This window comes from Saccopteryx bilineata, chromosome 4 (assembly GCF_036850765.1).
Source record: "Saccopteryx bilineata isolate mSacBil1 chromosome 4, mSacBil1_pri_phased_curated, whole genome shotgun sequence".
Classification (NCBI taxonomy): domain Eukaryota; kingdom Metazoa; phylum Chordata; class Mammalia; order Chiroptera; family Emballonuridae; genus Saccopteryx; species Saccopteryx bilineata.
Genome location: NC_089493.1, coordinates 20,801,790 through 20,825,190, shown reverse-complemented (window position 1 = coordinate 20,825,190; position 23,401 = coordinate 20,801,790). Strand labels below are relative to the sequence as shown.

The following is a 23,401-nucleotide window of genomic DNA, read 5'->3' as shown; positions in this document are numbered from 1 at the left end:
TTTTCAAGATGACAAATGCTAAGGCCAGAGAGGTTACATAACGTGATGAAAGTCAGAGAACTAATAAGTGGTAGTGCTGTGATTCCAACCAAAATTATTCTGACTTTGGAAACTGTTCTTAAACAACTCACTGCCTCATTCATTCAACCAACTAACGGGATTAAGAGGCTACAATGCGCTGAATTCTGCCTCTGTGCTAGATGTTAGGGATTGAGGAATAGATAATACAGAATCCAGAAAGACCAATTAGCCTCATACTCATAAAGGACTTTAAATATTATTAAAAATGAAAGCACACATTTAGTCACAGGAATATACAGAAAGGACCGAAAGATGTGTATACTACAAGTTTAAATTCATGTCCCATTACCAAACTGCTCTGCATAGAGAGTTCAATGAATATCATTTGTACCTCCAAAAGTTATTTTGTGTATAGCAAAACTATATTACATTGTAGGTTTCTATGTGTATGATTATATGTTAAAGGTTTTGATTTGGTTAAATTCAAAGATATGAAAAAAGTCATTAATATTTTTCTAACCCTGTCTTGGAAAAATATCATATATATGATCATCTCAATAGATTCACAAAAAACCACTTGACAAAATTCAACATTAGTTTGTGATAAAAACTCTCAACAAAGTGGGTATCGAGAGAATATATACCTCAACATAATAATAAAGATCATAAATGACAAACTGCCAGCTAACATCATACTCAGTGGTGAAAAGTTCAAAGCTTTTCCTCTAAGATAAGTACCAAGATAAGGATTACTTCAACTTCAACTGACTACTTTTATATTCAATATAGTCTTAGCCACAGCAATCAGACAAGAAAAAGATATAAAACGCATCCAAATTAAAAAAGAATAAATCAAATGGTCACTATTTGCGTATGACATGATATAGAAAATCTTAAAGATTTGAGCAAAAAAACTATTAGAACTAATCAATAAATTTAGTACAGCTGCCATATAAAAAATTAATTTACAGAAATCCATTATGTTTCTATATACTAAAAATGATAAGGAAATATTAAGAAAACAATCCCATTTACAACTGCATCAAAAAAAATAAGGAAGGAACACATTTAACCAAAGAGGTAAAAAGCCTATACATACTCTGAAAACGACAAGACATGGAAAAAAACCCCGAAGACACAAATAAATGGAAGAATATATTACCATGTTCATGAATTGGAAAGAGTAATATTGTTGAAATGTCTATACTACCCAAAGCAATCTACAGATTCAGTGTAGTCCCTATGAAAATACCGATGTCATTCTTCTCAGAAGTAGAACAAATAATCCTAAAATTTATATGTAACCACGAAAGATCCCAAATAGCCAAACCAGTCTTGAGAAAGAATAACAAAGTTGGAGTTATTACTCTCCCTGACTAGAGAATTTCTTCAGTCTTTAATATACTGGGAACCTCAGAAAAGGGAAGGGATATTTATCTCCACTACCTCTAAAAGGCCCTGAACTTGAATGACAACATAGGTTACTACAGAGGCTGACCAGAGGTCACAGGGGTGGGGGAGGAGCCTAACGGGGCTTCCTGGTAGAAGCTATACCTGACCGGCTCTTAGGGTGATGAACAGCACACTGATTCAGAGCACCAAGCCCGCAGCCAGGCAGCCCAAGTCCCTCCCCATTGTTTTTTATTTTTTTCTTCAATTTTATTTTTACTGATTGTAGAGAAAGAGAGGGCGAGAGAGAGAGAGAAGAACCATTGATTTGTTGTTCCGTTTATTTATGCATTCACTGGTTGATTCTTGTACGTGCCCTGACCAGGGATTGAACCTGGACCCTCAGTGTATCAGGACGATGCTCTGAGTTACCCGGCCTTGGCCATCACCACTGTTAACTGTGATTATGGAAATGTCTCTTAAACCCTCCAAACCTGAATCTCACCTAATAGTTTCAGAGATTCCTGTGAGGATGAGAAAAATGCTACATTAAGACTTTTAGCATGGTGAATAAGTACTCCATTAATGCTATCCATCAACAGTATTATTTCTACTAAAAAAGGATGAGTGGGAGTCAGCCTGGTCAAGAAACAAGGCAAGAACTTGCTGATTTAATTCCTGTGGTCATGGCATTCAGGAAGTGAAAGTGGAAGAAAGGGGGAGAGCTTAGAAATTCGGCGAAAACAGGAAGTAGTAGTGTGAGCTTCAGCCTGAGGCAGGAAACAGCCTGGCCGACTGGATTCCAGGCACCAGTGGGCTTGGAAATGCCTGTGAGAGGAGGCACTAGAGGCCGGGACTCCACGGTGGACCACTCTGGGACCCCATCTGCATGGTCATCCGTGTGAGCGGTGTCCGGGCAGTGCGTACAGAGCCAGTGCAGCTGAAGGCAGCTGGTGCCTGAGGGTCCCTGCACAGCGGACATCCCTGCTCTAGACACCGGCCGAGGTGTCCACTGCTGATGTATCCAAGTCATCTGCACTGTTTCAGTAAGTGGTGGGCAGCAGTGTGACGAGTGTTGTCACCGATCTCTTTAGGTCATTTGGAAACTGTATCTATAGGAGTCCAATTGTGACAAGACAGTCTGCAATGATCCCAGTTTATCGGTACAGCAGCACGAACAAGAAACCTCGTTTTAGAAGTTTGTGCCAATGTTCTCTATATCAAGAACAGCAAGGATTAGAGGAAAACAGAGCTCAGGGCCACAGGGCTCACTCTTGGTGGGTGGCTCTACTATAAAGTGAGCTCAGTGCAGATTTGTCTGGAAAACAGAGCTCTACTCTCCCAGGTAGATGATGAAGAGAAAAACTATTTCCGCATCCTTCCTTCTTTCAAAGAAATAAAACTTCCCTCCTGGGTCGAACTGCCAACTCCCCTTAACTCTCCCTGCCACTCCAGTCTTCTGTGCCCCTCCCTCTGAGAAGCTCTCACCAACAGTCCATCCCCTCGCAGCCTACACTCCCACAGCACTGCGCTGCACAACTCCAGGGGGCGCCACTCACACCCGACGGAATGGGAATGTGCCCCTCCTGAACGCTGCCACTGGGGCTGTGCAATCCAGCAGCCCCACAACACACGCTTTCCCACCCCACCGTCCACACTCAGGGAAAGGCAGAAGAATGGCGGATGTTCAGGAAAAAACCTTGACTGGGGAAGAAGATGAAAGCACCTGCCCATGGCCATAAGAAGCCTTGAGCTTGTTCTTCACTCAGCAGAATAAGAGATACAAGGTGATGGGAAACAGCAAGGAAGTGGGGGTAAGCAGGAGAAGCGTGGGTGAGCAGGAGAAGCGAGGGTGAGCAGGAGAAGCGAGGGTGAGCAGGAGAAGCGTGGGTGAGTAGGAGAAGCGTGGGTGAGCAGGAGAAACGTGGGTGAGTAGGAGAAGCGAGGGTGAGCAGGAGAAGCGTGGGTGAGCAGGAGAAGCGTGGGTAAGCAGGAGAAGCGTGGGTAAGCAGAAGCATGAGTAAGCAGGAGAAGCGTGGGTAAGCAGGAGAATGGGAGCTGGAGAGAGGGCAGAGAAGGCCCCAGCAAACATCCTAAGGAAACCAGGAGTGTGGAATTAATTGGAAGTGGTGATACGTGCATTTTAATTTGGGAAATGCTGAGATTCAAGGATTGTGAAAAAGAGGGTGGATGTACAATATGTAGATGTGGAGTCTGATTAGAGGTAAAGTTGGATTTTCGTGTCATGTTAAAAGAAAAATGATATACGAAGCCAAGAGAATGAATAGATTCTGGCTGACTCTTGGAGCACGCCCACAGCGGAAAAGGGTTGGTGAGAAGGAAAAAGGGACAAAGTGACAGCCAGAGAATTAGAGACACAGAGAAAAACCTGAGGCCTCCAGGGTCATGAAAGCAAGAGAGAATGTCCAAGGTGGCTTTCTCTAGACTTCCATGCCACAGCAAGCACTATGGGGGCTTGGATGGTCAGTGCTGATCCCTAAGAACGTTAACTGGAGTGTTAGTTCCTAAGGGATGTCTGTGCCCTTTCTCAAGGTAGTGCCAAAGGTCAGGGCCAGCCATACAGAAGGAAAGCAACGTGCGTTTGTGCAACAGAGTAAAGCAGCTAAACTGGAAACTCGATCGCAAGGGTTTAAAATTTAATGAGTATTAGTACCGTTTTGTAAAAGAAGGCCAAAAATGACCAGCGCACACAGTGTTAATCCTGATTCCAGCTTCTATGGAGGAAGGACTGTTCTATTTACCTGGCACAAACTGCTACTCACCTCAGAGGAGGGGCAAGAGGCTACTTCCTGGGATCCTCCCTGCCCCAAATTCTCTGAATGACCACAGCAAAACTGCAAAACCTTTAGCTTTCGTGTCCACAAATTTATTAATTTGGGATATACACACTCACTTGCAAATATGTTTTAAAAAAATACCTAAGAGAGGGGAAATAGACTTAATTGTCTCAAACCCTATGTCGTGCCTGGCCTGTGGTGGCGCAATGGATAAAGCGTCAACCTGGAAATGCTGAGGTCGCCGGTTTGAAACCCTGGGCTTGCCTGGTCAAGGCACATGTGGGAGTTGATGCTTCCAGCTCCTCCCCCCTTCTCTCTCTCTGTCTCTCCTCTCTCTGTCTCCCTTTCCTCTAAAATGAATAAATAAATTTTAAAAAAAAAGAAAAAAGAAAAAAAAAACTCTATGTCGTTTTCACACGTTCTCCAACAAAATAAAGTACCTAGCAAGTAAACACACTTCAATAAAAGCTTTTTTATCCTGCATTTATTGAACATAATGCATGTTCAGTGAGGCATGTTCTAGTGAAGTTCTAGGAACAGAGAGAGGACAGAGACCCAGACCCAGCCTTGGAGAGGGACGAGCAGACAAGCAGACAGTCACGGACAGCGTGACCGGGGCTACCCGGAGAGAAGCCAGCAGAGCCGTGACCGGGGCTACCCGGAGAGAAGCCAGCAGAGCCGTGACCGGGGCTACCCCGAGAGAAGCCAGCAGAGCCGTGACCGGGGTTACCCCGAGAGAAGCCAGCAGATCTGTGACCGGGGCTACCTGGAGAGAAGCCAGCAGAGCCGTGACCGGGGCTACCCGGAGAGAAGCCAGCAGAGCCCTGAGCCCACAGAGGACTGACACCTGGCCCCATCTTGGGGTCAGGGAAGGCGATAGCTGGGCAGGAACTTTAAAAGATAAACAGAAATTAGTTGGGAATAGGGAAAAAGGACATTCTACGCTAGCAGTATGACATTTACAGGAACAAAACAGGACAACAAATAGAGTCACTTAGAGAGTGTCATTTTACTTAGCCATGTTTAAATAGTTGCGTTAACATGAAAAGCCACTGTTTCTTACCAAAAAAAATGCATATAAAACAGACATCCCTGACTCTTACAGCCACCCCCAGATTCCTGAACATCACCTGTCACTGACCCCAACCACTGGAGCGTGTATCGAAGATGGAGTGGGGTCGAGAAATAAAAGTAAGGCACAGTGAAAAGGGAGGATGGGGCTAAGAAGCAAGGTCCAGGTTTGCGGACGGCCTGAGACACAGGGTTAGGGGTAAGAATGGAGGAGGAGAAAGGGACGCCTGTTTTGCGCGTGACCGAGAAGCTTGAAGTGTAATAGCTTTTTTATAAAGCCCCCAAGTAAAACAGCTGTGACAAATTCTGAATGTTCGTGCAAAGACTAGATGAATGGACAAACTACAGGTAATTCAGTGTGACGGCAGCAATGAGCCAGAAGGGCCGCAGTCAGACAGGAGGCTGGGAAAGTTAGGAGTCAGGTTAGACGGGACCTGTCAAGGAGGTGGAGTGTTGTCATTAAGACATCATTAAGGATAAGGAGATCGATTAAGCAATTTTAGATGAGAAAATAACATGTATTTTAGAAAGATCATTCTGGAAGCAATGAGGAAAGGGACTGGAAGGTGGGGAGACCAGCTAGTAAATACGGTCGTCAGGCATCACAAGACACCCCAGGGATAAAGAGGAAGGATTTTTTAGGGATTTTTAAAGGAGCCATTTAAGATGTTAAAATCATCAAGACTGGGGATAAAGTGCATTTGGGGCTCGTTTCTAGTGCGGGAGTAGTGATGTCATGGGTGGATGAAAAAGATCCTTGGAAAACGAGATAGATTTTAATGCCGTTCACCACGATAAGGACTTCAAGGGGAAGAATGGTTGAGGGGTGGTAGGGATACGATGAGCTCCGTTTCAGACCCCGAGTGTTCGATGGGCCCGTGCGAGATGTCTACGGGGGCCTCTAGGGAAAGAGCTCAGAAGAAGAGAGACAAGTGTTGCTAATACGGACTGACAGGTATTAGTAGGCGTGCATTTGGGTCAGGTGACCCAGGGAGAGTATATCCCATGAGGAGAGAGAAGAACCAAGTGTGGGAAGGTCATTAACGTGTCGGGCACAGGATCAACGGACACTCAGAAGTTCCGTTTAAAAGCCTTCTCTTGTCATTACTGTGGAGGCCTGGGCCCAATCGAACCTCCCATTGCGGGGAGAAGCAACCTGGCTTGCTTAGAACCCAGAGGAAGACCGGGTAAAAGAGATACGAGTGTTCAGTTCGATGGTGAACTCGGCAGGTACCACAGAGTTGAAGGGCTCAGCAGAAGGACGAGAGAGAGAAAGGACGCAACAGACAGAGCACAGGGGCTGTGCATCTCTGCATGCCCGGCTCTCGAGGAACTGAAACTGGCTCCATCCTTCTGCAGCACGGGCCACCTGAGGCTGCCCCCAAGATGTTCTACCTTCACACTGATGCTTCCACTACACCACACGCCATCCATCAGGAAGAGTTCTCTAGTTAGGGCCCAGGCCAAGATGCACAACTCAGACTTGAACCCCTCCCCCTAGAGCTGGTTCTTAATCTTATTTTAAAATGTACACATCTCTGGCTTCCTTTGAGATACAATTTAAGCCAAAGACCCTGGTCTCTGGGAAAAGATTATTCATAATAATTCTCGGTGCCTCACAGATGCCTTTCCCAACATCTCCTCACGAATCCCCAGGCGATCTCTGGACTCCCAGTTTAAAGCTCCACCCTAGAACAATTTATCTAGCTCATGTCACTTTCAGATCTTTCAAAACAAAACAGAATCATCCCAAAGGAGCAGTGCAGAAGGAAGCCAGGCACTGCGGCTTCTACTGACCCTGAACTGATAATTCCTTATTTCCGCTTTCAGTAACGCACAGGATATCGCCTTCCCCTTTCTGAGAATCCCACCCCACTCTCCTCCCCCAACAAAACAGACACACAAGCATAAAACCAAAACAACCCAGCCACACACCAGAACGCCACAGGGCACCTCAGGGCTGCGGCTGGAGCGGAACCCAGCTGATCCCAACGTTATCCTCGCCAAGCAGGCCCCTCCAAACAAGACACATCCCGAGTTCGTGTCTGCCGACTGAGACAGGACACGTGGGTGTCTCCAACTGCCAGGGCCAGGGGCCAGGAAGAGGGACGCACTGGGTGGGCTTGGCACAGCGCGAGAGTCCAATAAGTACGTGCTAACTGAGGGCTGGCTCTGGCTCGCAGAGCGGGGTCTTGGGTTTTGATGGATGACAGGCACTGTTGACAGTGGGTACTTCTTTAGGTTGTAAATTTAGAAAGCAGATATGCTAGGAAGTGTTACGACGCCTAGGACAAAATAGTCTTCATGTAACAAAAAAATGTGAGCAACTCAGTGTCTTTATTTATTTATTTATTTTTGTATTTTTCTGAAGCTGGAAACGGGGAGAGACAGTCAGACAGACTCCCGCATGTGCCTGACCGGGATCCACCCGGCACGCCCACCAGGGGCAACGCTCTGCCCACCAGGGGGGGATGCTCTGCCCCTCCGGGGCGTCGCTCTGCCAGACCAGAGCCACTCTAGCGCCTGGGGCAGAGGCCAAGGAGCCATCCCCAGCGCCCGGGGCCATCTTTGCTCCAATGGAGCCTTGGCTGCGGGAGGGGAAGAGAGAGACAGAGAGGAAGGGGGGGGTGGAGAAGCAAATGGGCGCTTCTCCTGTGTGCCCTGGCCGGGAATTGAACCCGGGTCCCCCACACGCCAGGCCGACGCTCTACCTCTGAGCTAACCGGCCAGGGCAACTCAGTGTCTTTAAATGGTGACAATTCACCCATCTCCACGCTGCTTGTGTACTTCCTTCTTTTAAATTTATTTATATATATATATATAACATATATATATATATATGTTTACTCAAATTATAAAAGATATATGCTCTAAGGGAAATTTGGAAAATACAGAAAAGTATAACCACTGGTGTACTTTGGAAACAATCTGATTTCTAAAAATTCCCTTTGCATGTACCTTTTCAGCTTCCCAGGGACATTTCTATTGTTTAAGGGTGACGCGTTCCTTTGGGGGGGGTAGGCTGTCACCACAGACAAATGGGACAGGATCCTTTGGCCTTGTGACTCCCTGGGCCCTCACCTCGTGGCTAAGAACTATTTATTCTATTGTTTTTCCCAGTTGGTGGAAATTTCCCACAGTCTCGGCCGATTCTCTCCACTTCCTCAACCTGAAAGGCCAGAAAGAAGTGCACTGGAAGCCCTTCCCGATTCATTCGTCTGCCTGGGTATTTCTAATGTTTTCTTTCGCCCTCACCCCACCCACCTCCATCTGGAGAGGCTCCTCAGAAATTCTGGTAAGGATTGAGAAACCGACCACACCGTTCGCTACATGGGTTTGGTGCCGCCACCGCTAATAGTAGGGTTTCTCCTGGTAGACGTCTCCCTGACAGTAACTCTTGCAAAAACAGAAAAGCCACAAATTCAAGGCACATAAACCATAAATGCAAACACGGCACACATGCTAATTATAGAATTGAGACACAAGACCAGAATTCGAGTCACCTATCTCCAGATTCTTCTTTTAACTTTCAGAGAGAAACTTAAAAAAAAAAAAAAGATTCAGAATCGTATTATTTGCTAAGTGAAACTAAGTGTCTTAGATGCGTTTTCCAACCAAGTGTACAACTTGAATTGAAAGCAGCGGAGGAGGATCTGTTTATTAGAAAAGAGTGAGGACCTTAACACCTGGCTCATCGTGGTGTACAAACACCGAGACAGTCATCGCCAGGAGTGTTCATCTTTTCTACATTTCAGTTTTCAGGTCTCTGAATGCTTGTGCATCTAGTGCTCATGTAGTAATTGCCACAGGTGGCCAGATCTGATCTCTGGATATCATGTTTTTCTTTTCTTTCTTTCTTTCTCTCTCTCTCTCTCTCTCTTTCTTTCTTTTTTTGAGAGAGAGAAAGACAGGAAAGGAGAGAAAAGAGAAGCATCAACTCATAGTTGTGACACCTTAGTTGTTTATTGATTGCTTTCTCATATGTGCCTTGATGGGGGGGCATGGGAGGGGGGAGGCTACAGCTAAGCTAGTGACTCCTTGCTCAAGCCAGCGACCTTGGGCTCAAGCCAGCGACCCCCACGCTCAAGCCGGTGAGCCCGTGCTCAAGTTGGATGAGCCCATGCTCAAGCAGCGACCCTGGAAGCCGGTGAGCCCGTGCTCAAGTTGGATGAGCCCATGCTCAAGCAGCGACCCTGGGGTTTTGAACCTGGGTCCTCAGCATCCCAGGCCGAGGCCCTATCCACTGCGTCACCACTGGTCAGGTCGGCTGTGTTTCAATTATAAAGGAAGCATAAGTGGCTGGCACATGTGTGTGGAATTTATTACAGTATCTCCTTGACCTCTGTCTTTATTTTTAATAAAGAGAAGGAAAATAGTAGCAATATGGGCTGAATTAAACTGTGGTTTCCAGTTCAGGGAAAACTCAAAGCGCTTGAAAATGTGTGAGCAATCACCGCTCTTTACTTCTCACACACTGGCATGAGCTCTGAGAATTCTGCAGTGATAAAAGAAGAACAACTTCCCATCATTAATACAACTGCACTCACTCACTGACCCCTCTAACCTCTGAAATGGGCACTTTTACTACCAGTTCCCATCTCAAAATAAGTGAACCGAGTCTCAGAGAGTAAGCAGCTTGTCCAAGGACACAGAGCTAGAAAGAGGTCAAGTGGTGTCTGACCCTAGCCTCTTGACTGAAGCCTAAACATCACAGAGCTCAAGCGATAAACTACCCAAAAATCAGCATGAACATATCCACCGTCCATTTAACACTGGCGAAGCGAGGCGAGAACAAACCAGAACTGGCTTGACTTTCCCACTGGAGCTGGGATGCCCCCTGGTTCGGGCCCAGGACTCCTCCCCTTCTCTTTCTACTTTCATTGCTTCATGGCTATAGACCACTTCTACAGATATGGTCACTGTGTGGATGTTTCTAGCCCTGATTTCTCATCTGACTCCATGGCTGCCTGCACCCTCGCTTCGACAGCTAATAGGCCTCTCAAACTTAACACATCCAAACTTGAACTACTCCTCTCCCTCCCCCCAACACCACTCCGCCAGAAGTCTTCCCCATCTGAGATGATGGCAGCTCACTCCTTCCAGTAGCCCTGGTCAAAAATATCAAGTCACCCTGGACTTCCCTTCCTCTTAACTGTTTCTCTCATGTGCATTTTACAAAAAGGCAGTTTCTCATATGATTCTGTAAAATGACAAGTTCCCTAACACTGCAACAAGTATGTATGGTGCCAGGTGGGTGCTAGGCTTATCGGGGGGAACACTTTGTGACTTATATAAATGTCTAATCACTATGCTGCACACCTGCAAGTAATATAATATTGAATATCAACTGTAATTGGAAAATTAAAATAAATAAAATAAAATGGTAGATTCCCCTCAGAGAGTTAGTAAGATCCCATTTGCATGTAAGTCATCATGAGTGCATTTATGGCAGTAATTAGGTGAGCTTCACCTGCCATACCACTGTCTACCTACAAACCATGATGTTCACCTAGCACTTTATTTTATTTTATCTTATTTTTACAGAGACAGAGAGTGAGTCAGAGAGAGGGATAGATAGGGACAGACACACAGGAACGGAGAGAGATGAGAAGCATCAATCATCAGTTTTTTGTTGCGACACCTTAGTTGTTCATTGATTGCTTTCTCATATGTGCCTTGACCGTGGGGCTACAGCAGACCAAGTAACCCCTTGCTCAAGCCAGTGACCTTGGGTCCAAGCTGGTGAGCTTTGCTCAAACCAGATGAGCCCGCGCTCAAGCTGGAGACCTCAGGGTCTCGAACCTGGGTCCTCTGCATCCCAGTCCGACGCTCTATCCACTGTGCCACCACCTGGTCAGGCCCACTTTATTTTTATGTACTATTAGATAAACACTATACAGCATCTCTATCTCCCACACATTGATTTCATAGTGCTTTACAACTTATTTAATTGAATACCTCATAAGATCTCTATGATGTAGGTACTATTATTATCCCATTTATTTAGATAAAGAAACCGAGGCACAGGGAGGTTAAATAAAGCCCCAGACCACAAAATTTAAACTCAGAGAGTTTGGCTCCCAAGTCCATGCTGTTAAATAGTCACTTCGGCATGCTCCATCCATGAGACAGACCCACTTCCCCCGGGAAGTGAAGAAGGGGACTGTACAGTCTTATCTGGCTTTCTTAGGGCCAGGACCACCTCTGCCCAGTGCCTCGCCAGGGTGAATGCACATTCTCTGTCCTCTTGACAGGAAAGGAGCAACCAGATGACAGGAAATCAACGCTCCTGGCCCGGTGAGCACTGTGCTAAGACCAGACAAGTCACCCAGCTGAGTTTAATAGGTGACAGCAAATGACTCTGTCTCCTTGGAACTGCCTCCTCAAGGCCCAGTCAGGGGTCAGGAACTGAACACCGACCCACAGCGGAACCCGTGAGCTCCAGGGCCGTGGAGTATGACGGATGGCACAGCCCCCGTGTGCCAATGAGGCTGATGGCGAGTGGTGAGGCACACTGAGTTTCCTCAAACAGATCCCCACCTCCAACTCACCACATTTTTAGATGACACTTTATGCCACAAATGTTGAGGAAGAGCAAGCGTAAGGAAGAGGGAGAAGTGCGCTTCCACAGCCCTGCTGGTGTGAGACTGACTGCAGGAACAAGGGCCGCTCTCCCTCCACCGGGCTCTCTGTGGGTGAGGACAGAGCCCGTTCACGCTTAGCGCACCCTTCCTTTTGGTCCCCGATCCAGGAGTGACTAGGGGCACGGCCGTCAGAGCGAAGAGTCTGAAGGAGGGGTTCCAAGCCCAGGTCTGCTACAACCTTTGACAAGTTATTTAAGTCCAGTTTGTCTGTCTCCTTTGTAAACTGAGATGCTAATTACAGAGCGGAGGTGGAAAATAAGTGAGATGCTGTAGTATCAACTGCTAGCAGAGGAGCTGGGACACAGTAAAAACAGATGAACAGTAGTGGTCAATACTGACTGTGATCATCTCCATAATAGAATCTTTCACACCCTTCAGCTGCTCAGAGTTTAAAGTCAAGGAAATGTAGGGATGAGGAATAATGTAGAAAAAATTAATACTTTATGTTTGGCAATAGCAAGAAAATAGCCAAGTAAAACTGTACTATTGATGGCTGTGGGTAGACACAATGGACAAGGTCTAACTGAACACGCCTACGACCTCTGGATTCCCCCAGCCTTATCCACATAACCATGACATGATCATTTCTCTCTTGTAAAAGCTTAAGTCAGGAAAGACAGACACATATATTCAGTTCCTAAAGCAGAAAAATAAAATGTTTTCATTTAAAACGTCTCACTTTTTTAAAAAAGAATTAGCTAACTTCAAAAGGAAGGCAGCCATTAGAGCGATGCTATCAAGCGGGTAGGGTTTATTGTCTCACTTCAAAGCTCAGGCAGACTGAAGGCCACTGATAGCCCTTCTAGACTGGCATTTGACGTGAAAAGTGCTGAGAACGCCACTTCGTTTCGGATGGTGTGTTTGCCTAGACCCACAGCACTAAGATGGTACCTTCTTTCATGGGGACCCAGGGTTACGCCTGAAAGGGAAAGATGTAATTATCTCACCCACAAATCAAAAGTAACAAGGACCTTCTGGAGTCAGAGTGGATTGCTTCGATGGAGTATAGTGTAGATGGAGCAAACCCTCGCTAGAATTTAGACGCTCACGCCACCCTCCCCAGGGAGATTTGCGAAGCTACTGAAGCTGGACACCACCAAATGTCAGGACAGGTGGGCCCGGCGAACATACCAGCACCACGGGATTCCTGCATGACTAAACAAGTTTCTTGACCTTCCCAGGTCATTTTGCAAGTAGAAAGAAACCTACTACCGCCTGCCAGTTTAACAGAGTTTATGATGGGATTAGATTCATAAAAAAGGGTTGGTATCCTTAGCTCCAAAGTGTGTTCCTATTAATAAAACAAACATGTGAGGAAGGTCAAATTAGAGCCCAGTGTTACTCGTCTGCTAATGAATCACCCAATGGCTTCGTTTGTCAGGAGGTGATGCAAGCAGGCAGAATATTCCAATGAGATGGTCAGATGGCAGCCAAGAAAAGAAGACTTTGAGCAGCTCAGACTTCCCCTCTGCTCTCCGACCCAACCCCTTCATTCCCGATGTCCACTCTGTGACCTGGAAGGAGCCTACTGACCACCAGAGCACACTAAATCTAGGTCCAGTCCCTAAGACCCTTTGCCCCACCTAGATCCCCCTCTTTGCTCCAGTCCGGTGCCACCGCCCCTGCAGGAACCTTCCCAGACCGGCACAACCGCAGATCGAGTCCCCGTCTCTGAATCTATAGCTTAGTGACTGATGTGCCCTCTGGTTATCTGCCTGCTGTTGGCCATGTTGTTTAACTGCTACTAATTTTGCATAAATATTATGCTCTTGCTCTCTCAGATTAGAGGTCGTATCAGAAGACTAAGCATTATACTTTTCTGAATTTCTCATAGCCTCTTCCTCAGAACTTTGCACCCAGAAGACACTCAAATGCCATCTGCATGAAGTCATCTTCTAAAGATTTTAATGGGCCATTAACAACTGCAAAGTAGCTTCACACTCCTCATTGTGACTACCTCTCACAAAGAACACTGACTATCTCTTGCTTATTAGTGAGGCCACCTCAGAGCACAAGTCCAGTTACTATGGAGCCAGTTGGCGTGACAAAGGTAAACACCAAATGAAAGAAAAAAATCCAAGGGACTTTGTGTTTTCAATTCTGCCCTTCAACTATCTGTCTATACAATTCTGGCCAACTGTTTCTAACGTGACAAAGGTAAACACCAAATGAAAGAAAAAAATCCAAGGGACTTTGTGTTTTCAATTCTGCCCTTCAACTATCTGTCTATACAATTCCGGCCAACTGTTTCTAAGTCATAGCATTTCAGAAAGACAGCAACAGCACTAGTCACCCTCCTAAAGTTGCTCAATATGGAAAAATAGATATGAGAGCATTTACTCAATACAAACACATAGAGAGGATACTATTTATCAGGTGATTTGGTATGTATAGTTCTTAACTATCAAACTGCTAGATAAATACTATCCAACAGGGAATTGTAACACTTTCTAATGAATATGTTCAGCATTTTAAATCCCTCCTGGATAGTGTGAGTGTCCTTTCCCTCCCTGGCTCTCACTCCTGTCTAAGGTTTTACCTGCTACATCTTTTGAAATTTTAGGCCAAGCTTCCTGGGGATCTGAGATTGAGGGAACCATGACCGTTCACTGCAGAATGGACCACGAAGAGGTACCACTGAGGCCAAGCCTGCCCAAGGAGAGGAAACATCATGCAAAATTACCCAGAGAGGGAAACAGACAGCTCTGGTCAGCAGAGTTGGCCTTAGGCCTCCCAGACAAAGATTGCGGTCCCAAGCTTTCTCATCCACCTCTGGCAGTACGGAGGATCCGAAGGAATTTTCCTGTCTCAAAGAACACCTTTCAGGTGTCATTTTTCTATCAAATCTCAATCAGGAAAAGGGTTTTTTCAAAACTCGCACATTTCATTTTATAGCTTGGGCCCACCAAGACATTTCTTCCTTTATAGAAATTTAACATGTGTAGAATTTCTAGGATATTCTATCCCCACCCCAATGGACCAATTGGCACTCGTCCCACCTTGAAACAAATATTGCGACCTGCTAGCCAGCACTCAAAATAATGTTGACCTTGAAAGTATTTTATGCATTCACATGATGTCTCCTGGGCAGGCATACCACTGATTATCTGGTTCCTAGTCTAGTTCAAACTTTTGCCACATCCAGGATTGAGAAAAATACAGTAAGAAGAAAACAAACACTCATTATATTTATTTATTGCGTCAAGTTGTACACACCAACATATTTTCTCCTTAACGTCCATTCTTGGAATGCTCTCTCATTACAGAAGCGGTGAGTCACAGTTAAGGAGAATTGCTGCGACTTGCTCCACCCATTGGTATAAGCCAAACCAAGGACAATCTTAGTTTCTCACAGGGTTATTTATCCCGGAGGAGTTGAAATTGATTTGCATGGTCATATGGTACAGATGTTTTATTCATGAAGGTGATCTCAAGTAAAAGTAAAGTGAGAGATCTCTTGGTCTGACTTTTTTTTTTTTTTTTTTTTTTTACAGAGAGAGAGAGTCAGAGAGAGGTATAGACAGGGACAGACAGACAAGAACAGAGAGATGAGAAATCAATCATTACTTTTTCGTTGCACACTGAGATACCTTAATTGTTCATTGATTGCTTTCTCATATGTGCCTTGACCGCGGGCCTTCAGTAGACCGAGTAACCCTTTGCTCGAGCCAGCGACCTGGGGTCCAAGCTGATGAGCTTTTGCTCAAACCAGATGAGGCCGCTCTCAAGCTGGCAACCTCAGGGTCTCGAACCTGGGTCCTCGGCATCCCAGTCTGATGCTCTATCCACTGCGCCATCACCTACCTGGTCAGGCAGTCTGACTTTTTTAAAATTCAGTCAAAGGTCTACCCAGTGGGCTAACCCAGCTCCAGAAATTAGACCGAGGAGGACAAGAAGTGTGAGGGGTCAGGGCTGGAATGCACTGACAGGCTTGAGTGCAAGGCCAGGAGCCAGGGACAGAATGGGGAGTCAGGGCAGCACGACAAAGGGGGGGATAAAAGCAGCATTTGTCCCCTTCTCGTGCTCACAGTCTCTGAACTGGAGCCTTTTGCATTTCCTCATGATGAGAATTGCATTTGCAACTTAATTTACACCTAGGGAGAGACTGTCACTCTTTTTTATTTATTTTTATTATTTTATTATTGATTTTAGCGAGAGAGGAAGAGGGAGAGAGAGAGAGAGAGACAGGAACATTGAGCTGTTCCTTTATGTGCCCTGACCAGGGATTGAACCCGCAACCTCCGCTGCTTTGGGTCGTTGCTCCAACCAACTGAGCTATCGGGCAAGACTGTCATTCTTATAGACGCCACTGCTGGTCGCCAGAGTCAGCCTTCAGCAATGTGCCACGTGGAGGACGCTGTGGCCTTCCAGACTTGTTTCTCCTTCCACTGGGCTGTTCTATTCAGGCCATCCCCTCCACCGTGCCTTAATTTATCTTTTTAGCTCTGTGGTCCTCAAAGCGTGCCCTTTGGACCAACGGCATCAGCATCCCCAGAGCAGGAATGCTAACTCCCAGGCCCATCCCAGACGTCCTGATTCAGGAACTCAGGGGGTGACGCCCAGACAGCTGTGCTTTCTCAAGCCCACCAGGGGATTCTGATGCACACAGGCCACGATTGAGAACTGCTGCTTCAGATGATATTATAAAAGAATGACATGCGCATTGCCATTGTCGGGGAGGACTCATAAGCAAGACAAAGCCACTCAAGTGCCATATGAATCACTTTCTAGTAGTGCAATCTCAAGTCATGCGGCCCACAGAGAGACCTGAGGCTGGTGTGGGAGTTCAGGCCCCCATCACCTTTTCCTTTACTCCCACCCTCCCCACCTCCCCACACTGCCCCTAGAGACATATGCTCAGCCTTAAAACCTGATGTCAAACCCTAACTTAACATCCTTCAGCGGCTGCTCCAGCCGCTGGCACATGTGCCCCAGGCCTCCCATCATCTGCCTCAGGGCCACTTCCCGCTTCCTCCTGCACCTTCCCTCCTGCTTGGCCACACCACACTGTCTGCAGGAGGTTTATACTTTCCCTTACCACTGACATCAGCTTGGACCATGGGACTTACTTTGGCCAACAGCACTAGAGCTGAAGTGACGGCTGCTACTTCTGACAGACATGGAGTTCTGGTATTTGTCCTGACATGTTTTCTTTTCTCCCTTTCCCAACAGTGAGGTCAGTATTGTCCCAAAGAGAAGCTGTTTTTGAAGCCTCAGTGGGTACAGATCAGAAGCAGAACTGCAACCAACCTACAGTGGACATGCAGCATAACTGAGACATAAAGCTTGGCTGTCCTAAGCCACTGAGGCTGGAGGGGGGGGGGGGTGCTTATCCAGCCTAGACTGACTGTTAGAGCACTCTGATCTTCCATATCCTCTCTGTCTGGAACATCTTCTCTCCTCGGCTCTACCCTTCCTTCCAATCCTCCCTCCCTCCTGTCCGCACAAGACACTGGCTCACCATTCTACACTCCGTTCAGGTGGTATGCCCTCAATCACGCCTTCTTCTTTCCCAGCTTGTTACCTTTAGGGCTGTCTCTGGACGCTGCAGACCTGGAACTATGCTTTCCATTCGTTAGAACTACTCCTCTGGAAAAAGAAAGGAAGGAATGAAGGAAGGAAGGGAGGGAGGGAGGAAGGGAGGGAGGGAGGGAGGGAGGGAGGAAGGAAGGGAGGGAGGGAGGAAGGGAGGAAGAAAGAAAGAAGAAAGAAAGAAAGAAAGAGAGAGGGGGGAGAGAGAAAGAAAGAAAGAAAGAAAGAAAGAAAGAAAGAAAGAAAGAAAGAAAGAAAGAAAGAAAGGAAAAAGCGTATTCACATTACAGAATGGGAGACTGGCTCAGAAAAGCAAACCTGTCCGGGTTTCCAGCCATCAGCCCAGAGACAGCATTCTCACAGGTGCAGATCTGGCTCTGAGCTAAGCAGTCTTTCCCCAGTCCCCCATCCCTCCTTCCCTCCACATTCAATGCTTTCTGATCCTCCCACTCTAGTAGAAAGAGTAAAAGTCTCCTTATCAACAACTGAAAGGGCTGTTGAATTAATTTGACAGTTGAAAGATTTGCATCTGGAAGTGGGCTTCCTACCCCCTGAGAAGATAATCACTTTCTCTAAGTGGATGTATTTATTCTTAAATCTCCTGGGAAAGGCCCTGGAGACTTTAGGAGAACCGGTGTATTTTGTCTGTTTTCCCCAGGCCCCAAGCTGTGGGGCAGTGCGGTGTGATAAGACAAGATTCCCACTTCCACGGCCCTAGGAACCTTTGAGAAAGAGTCTGTGGGTCTGTCACAGGATAGGAGGTTAAATAGCAGAAGGTTCAGAATTCCAAAAGAGTGTGCTACATATTGATATTTCAGGTTTAAAAAAGAAAAACGAATGGCGCCAAATGTTTATCTGACTCTTCAGATTAAACAAGAAACGGAAAGTGACACAGTGGCAAAAACCTGAACCAGACCACCCAGGTCAGACATCTGAAAAACCGCCGAAACTGGACTGCAATTTAGATTTCCAGGAGCTGCTGGCATGTTGTTGTGTGGTTGGGCTTTGTTCTCTCTCTCTCTCTCTCTCTCTCTTTCCTTTACTTGTTTGTTTAAGGGAGGGCTAGAAAGTATTCAATATAAGAACCTTTTAGTCCACCCCCCAAAATCAGCCATTCTAATGAAAGACAAGCATTCAACAAAGTACCATGATATTCTCTCCACACAACATTCATACTATTTTTTTCAAGGGTTTACAAAGGTTTTCTAAGACACTGGTTGGAATCCGTTTATCTCTCACCATTCCAAAGAAGCAGGTTGTTGTTTCTTTTTTAACCCCCAAAGGGATACATTACCTTTGAATGATACCATGAGTAACATTAATAGCATGTTTCCCCTTCAAGTGTAGAAAGCTATTGAGAGCTTCAAATGGCCAGTTTAGACACCTCTGACTTAGTTTTTAAAAGACCAGCCACTCCGTATGGGGAATAATCAGAGCCGTCAATAATCGAGCATTTGGCGCAGTGCTCGGTGTTTTTCAGGCTTTGCCTCATTTAATCCTCAAAACAACGCTACCAGATGGGTGCGATCATTATTGCCACCTTACAGATTAGGAAAGTGAGGCACAGAGAGCATGAAGGACCCGCCAAGGAGAAGGAGAAAGAGACTGGCAGGGACCCGCAGCTGCCAAGACCACAGTTAATGATTCACTCACAGCCCTCGGGCAGCTCCTTTCAGTAAAGGCGCGCGCGCGCACACACACACACACACACACACACGCGCACACACACACACACACACACACACACACACACACACACACTGTACTCACTCACTCACTCGCAAACACAGTCTCATCTTCAACTCTTCATCCCTGCCAGAGGCGGGTGTCCGGAAAATTGCTTGGCAACGCGCGAAGGAAACGCCATCCAAACCCGGGATCCGCCGGTCCCCGGCGCCTCTGGGCGCTGTCCAGCGGGCAACGCGCCTGAGTCCTGGCCGGGGTCCTGCCTCCGGACACCCCGAACGTGGGGAGGAACGCCAAAGCCCGAATTCAGGCGTAGGGGGAACCAGGCACCGTCCCCAGGGACACCTGTTGTCGCCTCCCCTCTTGGGACAACGAACACGTCCGGGGACCCAGATCTTGGGGAAGACACGGGTTGGCAACTAGTGTCCGGGTATGAGTACAGGGGTCGCAGGGGTCTTCCTCCCACACCCCGCCCGCCTTAGACCGACTCACTCCCCTCCTCCCACTGCTGGATGCCCGCGGCGTGTGGAAACGTCGTGCCTCCCAGGACTCCGGCCGAAGCAGGCGCGGCGGGAGCGAGGGGCTCTGGCAGCACCCGGCGCTAGGACCTCGCGGCCGGCCCGCCCCCTGCCCGCTCTCTGCCCGCTCCACCTGCGGGGCCCCTCTCTCGCACGCACGCTCACCCTCCGTCTGCGCGGAGCTTGCGCGGTTACCCGCGAAGCCGTCCGCAGGTCCCGAGTGTCGGCGGAAGGTCGACGCGGCAGAGCTCGCTGGACTGGCCGGGATACCCTCCCGGAGGCACCGCTCTCGCAGCGCTGCCTGCGGATCGCAGCGCCGCTGCAGGCTCGCGACTCCGGGCGCCGCTCCCGCCGCTCCTGATTGGCTGCAGCGCGCGCCCGAGCCGCGTCCTCATTGGGCGGCCTAGAGCCGGGGGTGGGACGCGCCCCGCGCTGCTGGGACCTACTCCGGGTGCCCGGCGTCCGCGTGGCTCCGAGCCAGGCGTGGAACCCGCGGTCCTGCCTCTGCGCCGAGTGGGGCCGGCCGTCTAGGCACGGGGAGGAGCGGAAAGCGTCACGGAGAGTAGCATGGGGTGGCGGGGACTGGGGATCGCCTTGGCGTCTCTCCCATTTCCCGTGCCAATGCTGGACGGTGGGTGTCATTGCTTCTCCGGACTAACCCCTACAGAGGGTTTTGACTAACTTCATTTTGATACTTTGACTACAAAAAGAACGGAGGACGCAGGGCAGTGGCTTGTAAACAGTGGGTACCGAGTTGCGTTTGTGGACTCAGGTCAGACTTTTACAATCTTTATGTGATCCAACCGGGGCTCGCAAAGGGAAGAAGGCTTTTCCAAGGTCCTTATCACGTTAACAAATCTTTAAGAATGAGAAAGATGACGGTATCTTCATTTACAAGGAACTTAAACCTAGTTGGGGAGATGTGGCTGAATAATAATAATAATAATAATAATAACCCTAACGATTCCATGGCACGTGTTACTTGCTGGGCATTTTTCCAGGTGCTTCACATATATTCAGAACTTCAGGAAACAGTTGTCATAAGGATGCCCATTATGATAACCTCTTTCTTAAATGTATACAAAATGGCATTGTGCAGCTGATTTAGAAAAAAGTTTGGCAGTTCTGCACACAGTTAAAATGGAGATACCATATGACCCAATAATTCCTCTTCTAGGTATATGTTCAATAGAATTCAAAACTTTTGCCCACACAAAAACTTATACACAAATGTTCAGAGCAGCATTATACAGAGTAGTTGAAAAATGCCAACAATCCAAAAGTATCCACTGATGAATGTATAAAAAAAAAAGTGGTATTTCCTTACAATGGAATGTTATTCAGCCATCAAAAGGAATGCCTTCTGAGACATGCTGCAATATGGATGAACCTTGGAAACACGCTAAGTGAAAGGAGCCAGGCACGAAAGACCACACATAGTGTGATTCCACTGAGATGAGATATCCAGAATAGCTCAGTGCATAAAGCCAGAAAGCCGATTGGTGGTTGCCAGAGTTAGGACAAGAAAGAAATGGACAATGACTGGTTCGGTGGGTATGGGGTTTCCTCTGGGGGTGATGAAGATGCTCTGGAATTAGATGCGGTTATGTATACACAACTTTGTGAACTGTTAAAAAAAAAAAACACCCTGAATTGTTTTTTTGGTTGTTGTTGTTTTTTTTTAATTCACATAGCCTGCATTCTGAGAGTGTGAAAACCATCACTGAAAGACATGTTGGTTAAATCCTAAAAAGTAGTAGCTAACATTATGAAAGGGTGGAGGAACAGAAAAACCTATAAAAAAAACCCCAGTTAAAAGTTGTCTTGTCCCCCCTCATACTCCCACCTTCAGCACTCCAGAGGGGATTTACTCCTTAGATTTGCACCGTCCCATTTAAGAGTCTATGGTGATAGGAATGTTCTTGATCTGAGCCAATATGGAAGCCACTAGGCAGGTGGCTATTAGGCATTTGAAATGTAGTTAGTGCAACTAAAGAACTGAATTTTAAATTGTATATAAATCGTCACGTGTGGCTAATGGTGGCTATTCTACCTGCAGTGTAGCTTTTGCTGGTTTAGGGAACTACAGCCATGTTAACGGCAGCTTGAAAGACTACTGGAGGACAAGGGAATGGGACAGTCTCTGTCTTTGTGTCCCAGAGCTCAGCTCAAACCCGAATCCACTAGAAACCCTTCAATAAGATCTCCCTGCTCCCACCCTTCTCCTTTCTGTGAACTCTTAATGAACTGCAGTCAACATCACAGTGTTTAGTTTTGTTTTTAAGGCAAGGTTCTCCCATTCCATGAATATGCACGCAATGTCAGCCAAATTCCAAAGGGCTGGTCTTGAAAATGCTGAAAAGAAGGGATGAGAAACCCCCTACGAGGACTTGGCTCCTTCCCTTCTGCCCTCCAGCCTCCCCTATCACACACCATGTACGCTTCCAAGTGGGAAATCTTGCTAAGATGCTAAACTGATATTGACTCTTTAGATTTTCTGTTCCCAACTCAAGCCTCTTAAACGCCCGTAGTTCCTTCAGTACACCTCCCAGTTCATGTTGATCTTGCCCTCCCATGAACTTACATTGAACTTGACACTGGTAGACTGTAATGACTTAATGATTTTCTAAGTGTTCCTGTAATGCGCTGTCCCTACAGCAAGATTCATTTGTTGTAAAATGAATATTTTGTGGATAAAAAGAAAGACAGGTTCATGGAGCAGCTTAGAGCCTCATGAGGAGGCACGCAAAGGATTCTCCCGAGTGTGGCTGAGAGGGGTAGGCAGGTTCGCGGAAGCGCACAGCAGGGAGCCGCTGGGTGTAGTGGGGCAGAAATTCTGTACTTTATGTGGGCCCTCCAGGCAGGTACCCCACCCCACCCATGGGGTGGTCACACCTATTACCCCCAGCACTTTACAGCCCTGTGCTCCACAATGCCAACAGGCTCTTCTGGTCGATGTCCTTCCTCAGTTTCCACTGACCAATCAAGGACATCATGCTCTCCTGAGGTCAGCCAACAGCTGTGTAGGTGAGGGATGGACATTATGTGTGGGTAAGACCACCCTTTTCGCCCCTCTGGTCCTCCCTACTGGTGGCAGAGTGTGGCAGCCAGGGTATGGCCAACGTCGGAAGACGTCACATTCTAGGAAGGCAGTGATGAGGACCGAGAGAAGACCTGGTTGGAAGATGTGTTATTCCACCTTGACCAGGTGGCTATGAGATTCAGATGAGATCGTGCGCCTGAGAATTCTTTGTAGCCTGCACATGGTTTTTTGTTGTTGTTGTTGTTTTTGTTTTTGTGTTTTTTTTTGTGTGTGTGTGTTTTTTACAGAGACAGAGAGAGAGTCAGAGAGAGGGATAGATAGGGACAGACAGACAGGAACAGAGAAAGATGAGAAGCATCAATTATCAATTTTTCCTTGTGACACCTTAGTTGTTCATTGATTGATTTCTCATATGTGCCTTGACCATGGGCCTTCAGCAGACTGAGTAACCCCTTGCTTGAGCCAGTGACCTTGGGTCCAAGCTGGTGAGCTCTGGTTAAACCAGATGAGCCCACACTCAAACTGGTGACCTCGGGGTCTTGAACCTGGGTCCTCTGCATCCCAGTTCGACACTCTATCCACTGCGCCACCGCCTGGTCAGGCACATTTTCTTTTTTTTAGCAAGAGAGAAAGACAGAGACAGAAAGGGAGAGATGGAAAGCATTAACTTGTATTTGTGGCACTTTAGTTGCTCATTGA

The 23,401-nt window shown here is 47.0% G+C and overlaps 1 protein-coding gene across 2 annotated transcripts in view; it reads right to left on the bottom strand.

The window, feature by feature from the left end:
* STON2 (stonin 2) overlaps window positions 1-19,985 on the bottom strand; it is a 157,008-nt gene extending 137,023 nt beyond the window's left edge. For both annotated transcript variants that reach the window (XM_066274851.1, XM_066274852.1), the window contains exon 1: window positions 19,825-19,985. The gene's annotated coding sequence lies outside the window, so the exon portion shown is untranslated. The remainder of the gene's footprint in view (window positions 1-19,824) is intronic.
* Window positions 19,986-23,401: the final 3,416 nt, after the last annotated feature.